Genomic DNA, 13,006 nt, shown 5'->3' with positions numbered 1-13,006 from the left:
CGGACCAGGGCTCAAACCCGTGTCTCCTGCATTGACAGGCAGATTCTTAACCACTGTGCCACCAGGGAAGCCCTCAAGTACAATGCTGAATAGGAGTGTTGAGAGCAGACATCCTTGTTTTGTTCCTGGTTTTAAGGAGAAAGTATTCAGTCTTTCTCCATTAAGTATGATGTTAGCTGTGGGTTTTTCATAGATGCCTTTTCTCAGGTTAAGAAAGTTTCCTTCAATTCCTGTGTGTTTTTATCATGAAAGGGTATTGGATTTTGTCAAATGCTTTTTTTGTATCAATTGAGATGATCATGTGTTTTTTTGTTTTTTGGTTTTTTTTTGCGCGGTATGTGGGCCTCTCACTGTTGTGGTCTCTCCCGTTGCGGAGCATGGGCTCCGGACGCGCAGGCTCAGTGGCCATGGCTCACGGACCCAGCCGCTCTGTGGCATGTGGGATCTTCCCGGACTGGGACACAAACCCTTGTCCCCTGCATCGGCAGGTGAACTCTCAACCACTGCACCACCAGGGGAGCCCGATCATGTGGTTTTTATTCCTTATTAATGTGATGTATTACATTAATTGACTTTCAGATATTAAACCAACCTTGAATTCCTTGAATTAATCACACTTAGGAAAGGTGTACAATCCTTCTTATGTTGATGGATTCACTTGCTGGTGTTTTGTTGAGGATTTTTTACATCTATATCCATAAACGATACTGGTCTGTAGTTTTCTTGTGCTGTCTTTGTCTGGTTTTGGTGTCAGGGTAATAACAGCTTTATCAAATGAGTTGAGATGTATTCTCACTTCATCTTGAAATAATTTTGGTTTAATTTTGGACATTCATTTAGCAATATTAAATTCTAATTGCCTAATTACTGAATGAAGATAATAGTTAATACAACTAATGTTTAAGAAATTATGAGTTATTAAATTTGTGGCAATCACAAGAAATCTAGAAGCCTTCCCACAGGGCAAGAGCAAATATTTGATAATGAAAGAAAGATGTACAGCTTCCCTGGTGGCGCAGTGGTTAAGAATCTGCCTGCCAATGCAGGGGACATGGGTTCGAGCGCATGGGTCCGGGAAGATCCCACATGCCGCGGAGCAACTAAGCCTGTGTGCCACAACTACTGGGCCCATGTGCCACAGCTGCTGAAGCCCACACTTTCTAGAGCCCGTGCTCTGCAAGAAGAGAAGCCACCTCAATGAGAAGCCTGTGCACTGCAACAAAGAGTAGCTCCCGCTTGCCACAACTAGAGAAAGCCTGTGTGCAGCAACGGAGACACAATGCAGCCAAAATAAATAAATAAATAAAATTAAAAAAAAAAAAGAAAGAAAGATGTAGAATTAAATACAATTGGACTAGGTCACAAATTTTCCTTTTCTTGACCTTTTCCCTATCTTGAGGCATTCAAGGTAGAGGTACCAAGTCTGGCACTTGAGATCCTTGTCTCCTACTTGGTTCCCTTAACCTCTTCTCTTAGTTTTATTTTTGAGGTACTTGTTTTGTTACCTCATTCTAGTTATGCCATAAGTAACACCTAATTTTAGCATTCTTAGGGTGGTCTACAAAAGCTTCCCAAAAGGGCCAGAAGAGAGTTGAATTGGAAGCATAAAGCACTAAAATCTTGCTGATTGTTCTCTTACTACTTCTTGGCTTTGAATTACTGTTTAAAATATCAGTGAATAGAAAGGATTTTTTTTTTTTTTTTTTTGGCTACCACGTAGTTTATGATGGTGACTTAGCATTTTTTTCCAGGGGTACTATAGTGTTTAGCATCCAGTAGACACTCAGTAAATGTTTATGAATGATTGGGAATTAATAATAGGGCTTTAAGGGGATATCTAGTTTTATTGAAAAATCAAAGAAAGTCATTCAAGGCAGGAATACAAGTATTACTGTTGTCATGTTATAAAAATTCAATGCCCTAGCCTAAATGTTACCAGCAAGATCACATTTTGACATTGCCATCATAGAAATTCTAGGACGTGTGAGTAGGTTTTCTCCTCCTCTACACAGAAGGATTTTTTTCTTCTTTATACCATAAAAGATATAGTTTCATTAGGCTATTTGTTGTTGCTGTTGTTCTATTAGTTGAAGCTAGAGCTAGATCATTTGAGACAATTTTGTTAGATAAATTTGTTTCTAAATTTGATTGTGAGAATTTGGAATATGGCTGAAAATACTGAATATTATGTTCTATTATTTTTTTCAGTCTAATTCAGAAATGAAAAAGGATTGCTGTTAAGAAAATTATATATGATTTCGTAGTAAATGAGTGACAGAGATAAGATAGGGGCTTTAGCATTTCCTGAATTCCAGTCATGTTCTCTCAGTAGCTTATGGTCTCATTTATAATATTGTACCCACAACAATTTTTACATTAGATGTTTTCAGGTTTCATCATCTGTATAAAGGGACTACACGTTCAGGGTTTTTGGGCATGCATATTTATCTACAATTGCTTCTCCTAAAGTACTGTCAAGATCTGGGGTTGTCCAAAGCAGCTTGTCACAAAAGGAACACATCTCTGAAGACTCCTTCTCTATCTTGAAAAAACGAGAATTTTGCATGTTGTTCTGTAATATATTTGTGTTTAACAAAGTGTATCTGATTTTACTATAATCTTTGATCAAATCGACACTCCAGCAAGATGTCTCCTGTCTGTTGAGTGGCTTCAGTTACTTCCTAGTCCATAGCTGTATGCTGCACACTACATGAGAACCCAGTTCAGGAATCCAGGAATCAGTGGATTTAAAAAGTAATGTCCTTTCCAAGAATGGTGTGCCTCTCTATTGGAGGGAACAGGTGTGATGTGCTATCTCCACAATCCCTGGGTTCACTATGCCATCAGAGCAAGATTTTAGAAGTTGCATCTTAACTTTGGACTCAGCAACTCACTTAAAAATTTTTTTAAAAATGCCTTTTGCCTTGTGCACTTGTTGCCTCCTTTTTTCTCTGTGAACATTTTTTCCCCTTCTGACTATCAGGCCCTCCACAACTTGGGTGCTCACAGCTGCCTTGAAGTTCTCCATGTTTACCTTTACGTATCATTTGGAAAAGAAGCCAGGCAGTTTCTTGGTAAATTTGGGGCATGTTCTGCCATTTATTATCTGATACAGTGTTTAGGTCTTATGCAGATCCTTTCATCTGACATTGCCTTATCTGCAAAATCAGTATATTAAAACACTCCTATTATGTTTGGTCAATTAACTTTTTCGGTTAATTCTAATTATTGGAGAATTTTAAAACGTTCTATACTAAAGTTCAAAGCATTAGAATTTATTAAAATCCACCTAAATAGGGGCTTCCCTGGTGGCGCAGTGGTTGAGAGTCCGCCTGCCGATGCAGGGGACACGGGTTCGTGCCCCGGTCTGGGAAGATCCCACGCGCTGCGGAGCGGCTGGGCCCGTGAGCCGTGGCCGCCGAGCCTGCGCGTCCGGAGCCTGTGCTCCGCAGCGGGAGAGGCCACAGCAGTGAGAGGCCCGCGTACCGCAAAAAAAAAAAAAAAAAAAAAAAAAAAAAAAAAAAAAAAAATCCACCTAAATAATCAGTTTATCTAATCAGTAGTTTTTTGTGTGTTTGTTTAATTTAACTCCTTGAGAAACTTTATTAAAATATTCATGTAAAGTTCTGGTTAAACTGCATGTATTAGAAGTCAGTGCTTGTGTACCTACTTTGAAATCTGGGACTGCAGAGGAGAAAACCATCAATCTTGGATGTTAAGTCTTAACATAGCTGATGGCCTGGGAGAACCTGACTTTCTTTAAGTGATACAGTTGTATTCAGTTGAATTTTAGTACTGTCTTCTTAAATATCCCCAAATAAGTTATTTCTAGATCGAGGAGTGCTTTCAGGGTTAATCTGTAACTTTAGTTACTGTTCTCAGTACTAACACGGTTAAATCATGAGTCCGCCTAAAGATTAGTTTTTCTTCTCAATGAGTTATTGGGTCACTTCTATGGTGAGATGGTAAGATAGTATCTTTCTCTAAATTCCAGAGCCTATATATCTTTAGTATGAGGAAGAAAATTATCTTGTTTTTGGGTGGGATTGAAACTAAGGAATACCATGCATTCTTATAATACTTTGTCATTGAAAAGTTTTTCAAATGCCTTAAGTTGTTTAATCTTACTGCAAGTTTGTTGCTATTGGACTGAATACATAAGAATATATGATATTGTGAATGTTAAGACCTCCATTTAGTGAAAAAAAATCTTGATCTTTGTGCTTTATTGTAAACAATGTGAGGTGCTTTATTGTAATGTGAGAATTTTCTCTTACTTACCTTTGGCCAAATCTTGATACTGGTGAAACTGAATTGGCAGTATTGTTCAGGTTTAATACCTTTGTCATGTTTGCACTTCTTACTCTCCAGGTGGGTAGCATGTTTCTGTTGGGAGGCTCTAACTCTGGAAGGCAGGTGATACAGTGGGGAAGGTGAGAATTGGAGACTGACACCTGGATTCCAGCATGTGTTCCAGCTTTGGCTTTGGCCAGTCTCCTATTTTCTCTTGGCTTCATTTTTTTTTTTTTTTTTAACAAATGGAATGCCTTCACTTTTATTAATTAATTAATTTATTTTTGCTGTGTTGGGTCTTCGTTTCTGTGCGAGGGCTTTCTCTAGCTCCAGCAAGCAGGGGCCACTCTTCATCGTGGTGCGTGGGCCTCTCACCATTGCGGCCCCTCTCTTTGCGGAGCACAGGCTCCAGACGCGCAGGCTCAGCAGTCGTGGCTCACGGGCCCAGTTGGCTCCGCGCATGTGGGATCCTCCCAGACCAGGGCTCGAAACCGTGTCCCCCTGCATTAGCAGGTAGATTCTCAACCACTGCGCCACCAGGGAAGCCCTGGCTTCATTTTCCTGATAATAAAATCTGGAGGTTTATATTAGATGGCCTTCCATATTCCTTCTAATATCCAAAATTCTTTTATTTAAATTTCCCAATTTTGGTTCAGTTTATCCTGGCTTTCTACTTCACATTTAGCTGGCTGAATATTAACATGAGAGCATGCACCAATTTCAGTTTAAAAATGTTTCTTCCATGATATAATTTTAATATTGTCTTATATAGATTGATGTGTTCATTTCTGTGATATCTGGACTAGGTCCCTGGGATGCAATGGCAAATAACAAAACTGGGCCCCTGTCCTTTTGAAACTAAATGGTTTAGGCTTTAGGACTTTCTCTCCTGAGTTACTTTAATAATCGCTTTTTTTTTTTTTTTTAAAGTACAACATAGAATAATCCCTCGTCCTTTTGAGATTGGTTTGGACATATGAAATACTGAATTTGTGTTAGAATATTCTGCTTAGGAATTTCTGGGTTGTTAGACGATATATGGTGAAGAAGTTAAAGAGTGCCTTTTTGGAGTGTGTTTATTATATAGATCAGGGTAATAAATCAGAAAAGTTGGAATAATCATAGTTCCTGCTTTTAAAAGCTTTGAGGCTGGCTTTAGGAGGCAAGAATGGTATATGAAAACAACCTCAGAGGAATTACAGAGAGCATTTAACCAAGAGCAGGGTAATACAGTGCCAATTATCCACATTATTGTTATTATTACTGTTTTCTTTTTCTTTCGTTCCTATTCTATTATCTATCCGGCTTGCAGAATCTTAGTTCCCCAACCAGGGGTCGAACCAGGGCCCATGGCAGTGAAAGTGCCAAGTACTAACTACTGGACTGCCAGGGAATTCTCTTATTACTGTTTTCTTGAAGGAAAAATAAATTAGAGGTGGATTGGGGGAGAGGAATGAACAAGGATTGGTGGTGAGGAGGATGGTCCTCTTTTTCAGGGCAGAAAGAAACACATAGATAAAGACATGGATGGGTACAGAGTTGTGTATATGAGGAAAGGACTGGTCCTATAGGTTATATAAAATATGACAATATAAATTATCCATAAAGTATTTTAGAGTATACAAATACTCTAAAATATGAGAAAATAATCAGTATGTTTTTGACTTCAGGTATAGGAAACGTAATTCAAATTGGCTTAAACAATAAAGAGGTGTTTGTTGTTACCTTGGTCTCATGTAGCTGGAAGTCCAGAAGTCTTGCAGATGTCAGGATTGTTTGATATAATCATTTAATGCTGTCACCAAGGACCAAGGTACTTGCCAGTTCTCCATTCTGCCCTTTTTGATGTTGGTGGCATCTTCAGGCTTGCTGTAAGGTGACTGTAGCAGTGTGAAGTGTCATGTTCAGCATTACCTGAAAAGGGACTGTTTCTTCCTCATCTCATCTTTAGGACTGAAGAATCTTTTCTCTCTTGGAGGCCTTCCAGTGGGCTTCCACTCGTGTCACGTTGGCCAGGATTACATTTCATGCCCAATCACAGTGACTATTCCAAGAACGATTTGGAAAATGAGTAGTATGCGTTTTTTTGAAAAAATAAATTTATTTATTTATTTATTAGGCTTCATTGGGTCTTTGTTTCTGTGTGTGGGCTTTCTCTAGTTGTGGCGAGTGGGGCCTACTCTCGGTTGCAGTGTGCGGGCTTCTCATTGCGGGGGCTTCTCTTGTTGCGGAGCATGGGCTCTAGGCGCACGGGCTTCAGCAGTTGTGGCATGCGAGCTTCAGCAGTCGTGGCATGCGAGCTTCAGCAGTCGTGGCATGCGGGCTCTAGAGTGCAGGCTCAGTAGTTGTGGCACACGGGCTTTGTTGCTCAGCGGCATGTGGGATCTTCCCACTGCACCACCAGGGAAGCCCGTGTGTGTGTGTGTGTGTGTGTGTGTGTGTGTGTGTGTGTGTGTGTAATCAGCCTTGACATCCACTGTGTTTTGGGGGGAAAATTTTAAGAAAATGTATTTGTCTAAGATTTTTGTGTCTGTTGTAGCTCACCTTTGAGTGTCCTTATTTGGAAAAATTGGTGTCTGAGCAGAAAGACATCTGATTCGAGATAACAATGTAAAAGAAATTGATTTAAGTGCCATAAACACTGTGAACTCCCTACTCTTGGGCTAAGCAATGAGAAAAGGGGAAAGTGGGGATTTACTTTTACCCAAAATGCATGTTTAAAAATGAGCATTTCCACCTCTTTCTTAATCATTTGAAAAGAATGTATTTTATAACCTTGGTTATTTGGGGGCCTAATTAAATCTGACACTTGAGTTTTAAGAATCGAAGCAGTAGTAAAATTAATTATTTTGTGGTGAGTGTCTTTGAACATAATATTTAAGTATACACTGCAAAGGGCTATGCCTTATTTGGTATTTTCATTCTGCTCATTTGGATTTCAGAATCCTCACATTAGGGCTCTAGTTCGCCATCTGTTGGTTTTAGAATTGTGTTCAACACTTTCTGCTATACTTTGTGGAATAACTATTTATATGGAGATGTGTGTATATATTTTTCAATCAACTAACCCCCCCCCCCAGGATTATAATTTAAAAAGCCAAGACTAGGATCTCTTTTGGATGTGTATACAATATGTATACATATTTTTTTTTATTCTTGTGTAATTTGACCCTGTGACTTTCTTTTGATATTTGAGAACCATGACTATGATTTAGAGTGTGATTTTAAGGGTACAAATGGAAATATAGGTGTAGATGCTGTAGGAGCTAGTGAGTTAAAATTTGTGGGAGGACAAGCTGTTGGGCTGTTTTTTGGCCTAACAGAAGTGACGCATACCACCGGATATTGGTTTTGGTAAGCCACAAAAAAGTATTGAGCGTTTCTCATCTTCCTTTTTGGTAGTAGAGCATACATACCTTTCTCATCTGCTGCATTTGATGATTTAATTGTTGGAAACATTTTTGTTGTTGTTGTTCTGTAATTTAAAGTAATATTTTGATGAATACCAGAGTTCCTTTTTTAAACCTCTAAGCACTGAATTCATCTTTTGGCACCTTTCTTTCGTTTTAGAGGATAGTGGATTATAATTTGTGTAAATGTGACACTTCGCATTATATTGCTGAATTTTTTTAACCTAGAAAAACTTCCATTATTTTAAGGCCCAATTTTGGGGAAGGAATAAAATACTGTGCTGACAAACTGGTCATGAGAAATGATAAAGTGCCACCACTTTAAACCAACTCTGGTAGGAAAGTGGAAGTTTGCTTTTGTCAGGAGATTTGGGTTTTCTCTGTGGAGTTCTTTGTTAAACTTTTAGCATAGCAGTGAACTTCCTTTTGGTGGAGACAGGAAGCATAAATACTCGTTGTGTAATGCCATTTGCCTGCTTTGGTGGATCCGCCAAGCCGTGACACCCAAAACCAGACGCGTGCTTCTTAACGAAAACTACAGTTCCCAGCGGGCCTGGCGCTGGTGGGCCATCTCTTCCCCTCTCGCTCCCGGCTGTCCCTTCCCGGGCTGGCCCGACGCGGGCCCTGGCCCGCGCCTGCGCAATGAGGACGTGCGCTTTTTTTTTTTTTTTTAACCCTGGCGGCTGCGGATCGTGGCGTTGGGGCTAGTGCCCAGGCGTGCTGCAGTGTACGGAGGCAGGCTGCTAGGACAAAGGGCGGCAGGAAGCGGTTCACTGGTCAGAGAGCTCCCCACTTGATTCAGCGCACGTTTAGCCCTGGAATAATGTGGTACCGACGGCATTAGCCTATTTACTACCCAGTACAAACAGTTCCCTCGCTCACGTCCTCTTGCTCTGTCGCGCCAGCCTGCCTTGCCCCTCATAGCCGGCGCGCGGCCTTCTCAGCCCAAGCGCGGAAGGAATGTGACGGCGTCAGTGCCTCAGGCTAGCCTCACCCCAGCCGGAGCGAGGGTCCGCTCCCGCCTGCCGCAGTGCCGCGTGCCGCCGCCGCACGTCTGGGAGCGGCTGGGTCCGGGCGCCGCGGCCTCCGCAGCTGGAGGTTGCAGAAACAGCGGCCGCGGCGAGCAGCCATGACTGAGGCGGCGGCGGCGGCCGCCGCGCCTCCTGGAGGCTCGCGGGGGCGGCGCGGTGGGCGCCCCCTGGCGGCGCGCCGGGGCGGAGCGGCCCTTCGCCGCCGCAGCCGCAGCCGGCGGAGGCGCTGCTGTCCCTCCTCCCCGTGTCCCCGGCGCTCGCCCGCTCGCTCGCTCGCTCCATTCTCCCTCCGCTTCAGATTAAAGGGGGGGAGGGAAAAGAAGCTCGGCCGCCATTTTCCCAGTGCCGCCGCCACCGCCGCCACCGCTCGCCGAGCCGGCGGGAGAACCGAGCACCTTAGCGAAGCCGACTCGTCTCGCCGCGGCGGTGCGGGGGGCGGCTGGAGCGCTCCCCCCGGCCGGGAAGAGGCGTCCGGGGGCGGCGGCCGGGGTGCGGGCTTGGGCTGCAGACGGCGGCGCTTGTTTGTGCGGGGCGGGGGGGCGGCTTCACTCTCTGCCCCCGCCCGCCCGTCCTCCCGGCCGGGCTGTGGTCCCCGGCCGTGCCCAGGCCCCGCCGGAGCCGAGGAAGGCCGGAGAAAGAGCCCGAAAGAGAAGAAAAAGCGGCCGCTCCCCGCCGCCGCCGCCTTCCCCTCCCCCTCCGCCTCGCCCCCCCGCCCGGAAAGTCAGGGCGGCTCCGGGCGCCGGGGGGGAGGAGAGCGGCGGGCCCGGGCCGGAGCCGCCGCCGCGCGCCCCCGCCCGCCGCCGCCGCCGGCCCTCGGCGCCCAGGCCGGGGGCTGTTTGCAAACTGCGCCCATTTTGTGGGGCTGAATCCGCCCGGGCAACGCTCTTCCATCACGTGGTAGGTGCTGCTGCTGCTGCTCCTCTCCTCCTCCCGCTGCCCTTTCTCCTTCTCCTCGCTCTCCCTGTGGCTCCCATTTCTCCCTCTCTTTGTTAGTTGTAACTAGAAAGGCAGGGCAGGGCAGGAAAAATCCCCGGAACTTTAAATGGCCTCTCCGGGCTTCCCCGCTGCGGGTCCGAGGCTGGGAGTCGCCCCAAGGGCGGGGGTGTGCGGGGGCCCTTCCCCACCAGCTGCCGCCTCGTTCGCCAGCTTTTCCTTTGGCGTTCTATTTAAAAATGCGGCCTTAAGAACACGATTTATTCCGGTTTAAAAAAAAAAAAACCCAAACAAACTCTTGCTCTCGCCTTGAACTTCTCTTGACTGCAAAAGGCCTTTCTCTGGCCGAAACACACATCTTGCGCGTTTCACGGTGTGTATCACAACTCTGATTGTTTAGTGAGATGGTTATTTGTTTCATTTATTTATTATTGTTGTTGCCTGTAAATTGAGGTCACTTACGTTTTCAGATCTAGTCTCCCTCAGGCGGACGTGTTTTTTTTTTTTTTTTTTTTTTTTTTAAACTAAAGAGGAAGAGACATTTATTTGCTTTTAAGTGAGTTTGGGGGGCCTGTTTTCCGGCTGACTGTCTTTTGATTCTCAGCAAATAATTTGATTGTTTTCCATAGGATAAACAGCCTTACCCCCATGTTTTACTTAAAAATCCTTTTGTTTTCCGTTGTCGGGATCCCAGTGTGGTTTTTTTTGGAGAAACACGTTACTTAACTATTGCTTATTGATTGCCTCAGGGGAGAAGGGGTGACATGATGGCGCCACTTTAAATTGCTCTCTTTCCTTCTCCTCCGTTTTTCCCCCCTTTATTCTGGAGGTCACTGGAGCATTTTTCGTGACCTATTAATAAACTACTTGAGAATGTTAACAGTACAACTAATCGGGCTAGAGTTTGGTACCTTAAGGGTCGGGAGACCCGAATCCCGAGGTCCCCAAAGTTCCGAGAAATCTTCCTAGTCCTCCTGCCTCGCCTCCCTCCCCTCCATTCACAATCCTGGTGTTGCCATCTCCTTTGTCACGTGGCTAGCAATCATTGTGTTTTTTTGTTTGTTTTGGGGTGTGTGTTTATATTTTTAAATTGTAGCCCAGAAGAACTTCTCTCCTCCCCATTAGAGAGATCAAAACGTTTTAGTTTTTTTAGTTTTAAAATCGGAGAACATTTATAATAAACGATAAAATTACATAATCTTTGCCTTGCATAATCATGATATAGTTATAGGTTGTTACTGAACTTCGTTTCTAAAGCACTTTCAAGTATGGAAAGTAGAACATTGGAATATGTTTTCCATTTCTCAGAATAGTCTGTAGTATTTTCCCTGCTTTTTGGGACCTTTAAAGTAACCACTATTTACAAGGGCTTAAGTGGGTGTGTTTTCCCCTCCCCCTTCCACAGGCTATACTTAGTTCTTTTTGTAGCATACTGTCTGACCAGTTTAGAAATTTTCAGTTGTCTCCATGCCTGTCGTTTAAAACTATTTTTCTTCTCTCGCAACAACAGTGAACACTTTTGAGTAATAATTGTTTTCTACCTGAAGGTATTTCATTATGTTTCTGTTGCGTTTTTGATCCAGAGAATTTTTACTACTAATCCTATAGATTTAGAAGAATGTTTTTCTATTATGTTTCTTCATATCAGTTTTCCCCATAGTTGGGTAAATTCCTATTTTATAAAATACCGAATACATTTCTGTGTTGTTTCTACAGAGCTTACTAACCGCGTTTCCAATTTGAAAAAAGATCTGTCGTGTGTTTAAAAAATTTCAGAAAGTCAATATGAAATATAGTGATTCTTGTGTGCATTGATTCGTTTCCTCTACCATGTATATTTTCAATGGTTTTGGGCCATTTTCTTTGCTAACAGTTACATCATGTCATGTGATATGTGCAGTGTGATGTGTAGTTCTAAAAATAAGGCAAGGTAAAAATGCTCATCTCTTGGGAATCTAAAAAATGTATTATAAATGTGGGATAACTATCCTCAGTCATGGAATTCTGATTTCGATTTCCGCTAGGTTTATCCTACAAAGTATGCATTCCTTTGACCTTTAGCATATTTGATGTATTTGTTAGTGAGCTCATGATTTGAGGTGGTCAGTTTTTTAATTTTCAAGTGTGTACCACTTGGAGGGAAACATAGATGTGACAAAGATTCTTAACATCTGTATTGTGGTAAAGATGATTGGTCTCTGATGACTGCCTTATTTAAGTATATGAAAAGTATTTTTGATTTACATCTGTAGACAGTTAAGTATTGATAGGGCCTTGAGGTATGGTGGGGTTTTGGTCCTTTTATCTTTGTGAATCTACTTAAGTGAGATATTTAGAAGTGTTGCTGCATCTTTCTTGAAAGGCTTATTCAGAATTTTAGTGTTTGACTTTTGTGCTTTACCAAAGTGAGATGTTAAATCTTTGTATGATTTTCTTCCTGCCTACACACGTTATTCCTGTGGTTAAACCTGCAGAGCACACGTTGATTGTTAGGTGACTTATCATTATCCTGTTGAGGAAAATTCTGGAAGCTAGAAAATGAGTAAGCCTTAGTTCTCTTTTAACTTTTATCAAGGTGAGAAGAAAGGAAAATAACTGTTTTTTTCTTCTTCAAACACTGCCAGTACCTTTCCATTTCTAGTCATGCTACACTGTAACCAGTGTCTCTGCTACTCTGGATTTTATTGGATTGATCACAGATTTTAATTGTATTTTAAAGTGAGTAACAAGTTATAGATTTGTTTGATATAACCTGACTCATGTAATCTGTAAACATAGGGCCGTTGTGGTTGATGATGCTGATTTGAGAGGATATTTTAGTATTGAGTGGTTCTAGTTAGGAACTTTTTTGAGTAAAGCTTAGTTACCTTGTTACAGTACTAGAAAAGCAATTTTAAAATGTGAAAAACCTTACTAATCCATGTTGGGTTTTCTAAATAATAGTCATTGAAAGTACTGTGTTTAAAGAATATTACTTATTCCTCTTATCTTGAGTCATCTTCCTTGGGCGGGGGGTTTGGTAGGGGTTATTTTTTTCTTCTTGGCGAGGTCATTAGACACAGAAATTAAGTGATTTCCTTCCTGGAGAGAGAGAGACTTTTTTTAAAAAAATTAATTGGGGTTTTTTTGGTTTTTTTTTTTTTTAACCCCAAACATCTTTCCATCCCCTTGAGTTTGGAAAGGAGGAACTAGTGCAGACTTAAGTATGTGGTCTTCGGTTGATTGCCCCAGAGCAAATCTCATTATTGAGTGGTTTATTTAGAGTTTCAAAGCACCTTTTCTTTGCCCTCTTTCTCTATTTTAAGTAAGTTTCTGCCTTGATTGGTTAGATTGTTCTGG

The 13,006-nt window shown here is 42.4% G+C and overlaps 1 protein-coding gene across 4 annotated transcripts in view; it reads left to right on the top strand.

Moving 5' to 3' along the window:
• KANSL1 (KAT8 regulatory NSL complex subunit 1) overlaps positions 1–13,006 on the top strand; it is a 169,617-nt gene that overhangs the window by 19,597 nt on the left and 137,014 nt on the right. Inside the window, exon 1 of one of the 4 annotated variants that reach the window (XM_032615018.1) lies at positions 9,478–9,631. The exons of 2 other annotated variants lie outside the window; for them this stretch is intronic. The gene's annotated coding sequence lies outside the window, so the exon portion shown is untranslated. Of the gene's footprint in view, positions 1–9,477; positions 9,632–13,006 lie in introns of those variants that run through there. One more of the 4 variants, XM_032615014.1, reaches the window with a different exon arrangement.

The sequence above is a fragment of the Phocoena sinus genome, chromosome 20 (genome assembly GCF_008692025.1).
Source record: "Phocoena sinus isolate mPhoSin1 chromosome 20, mPhoSin1.pri, whole genome shotgun sequence".
Lineage (NCBI taxonomy): Eukaryota > Metazoa > Chordata > Mammalia > Artiodactyla > Phocoenidae > Phocoena > Phocoena sinus.
Note: the sequence above shows the minus strand (reverse complement) of the source record. Positions and strands in the feature narration are given on the sequence as shown.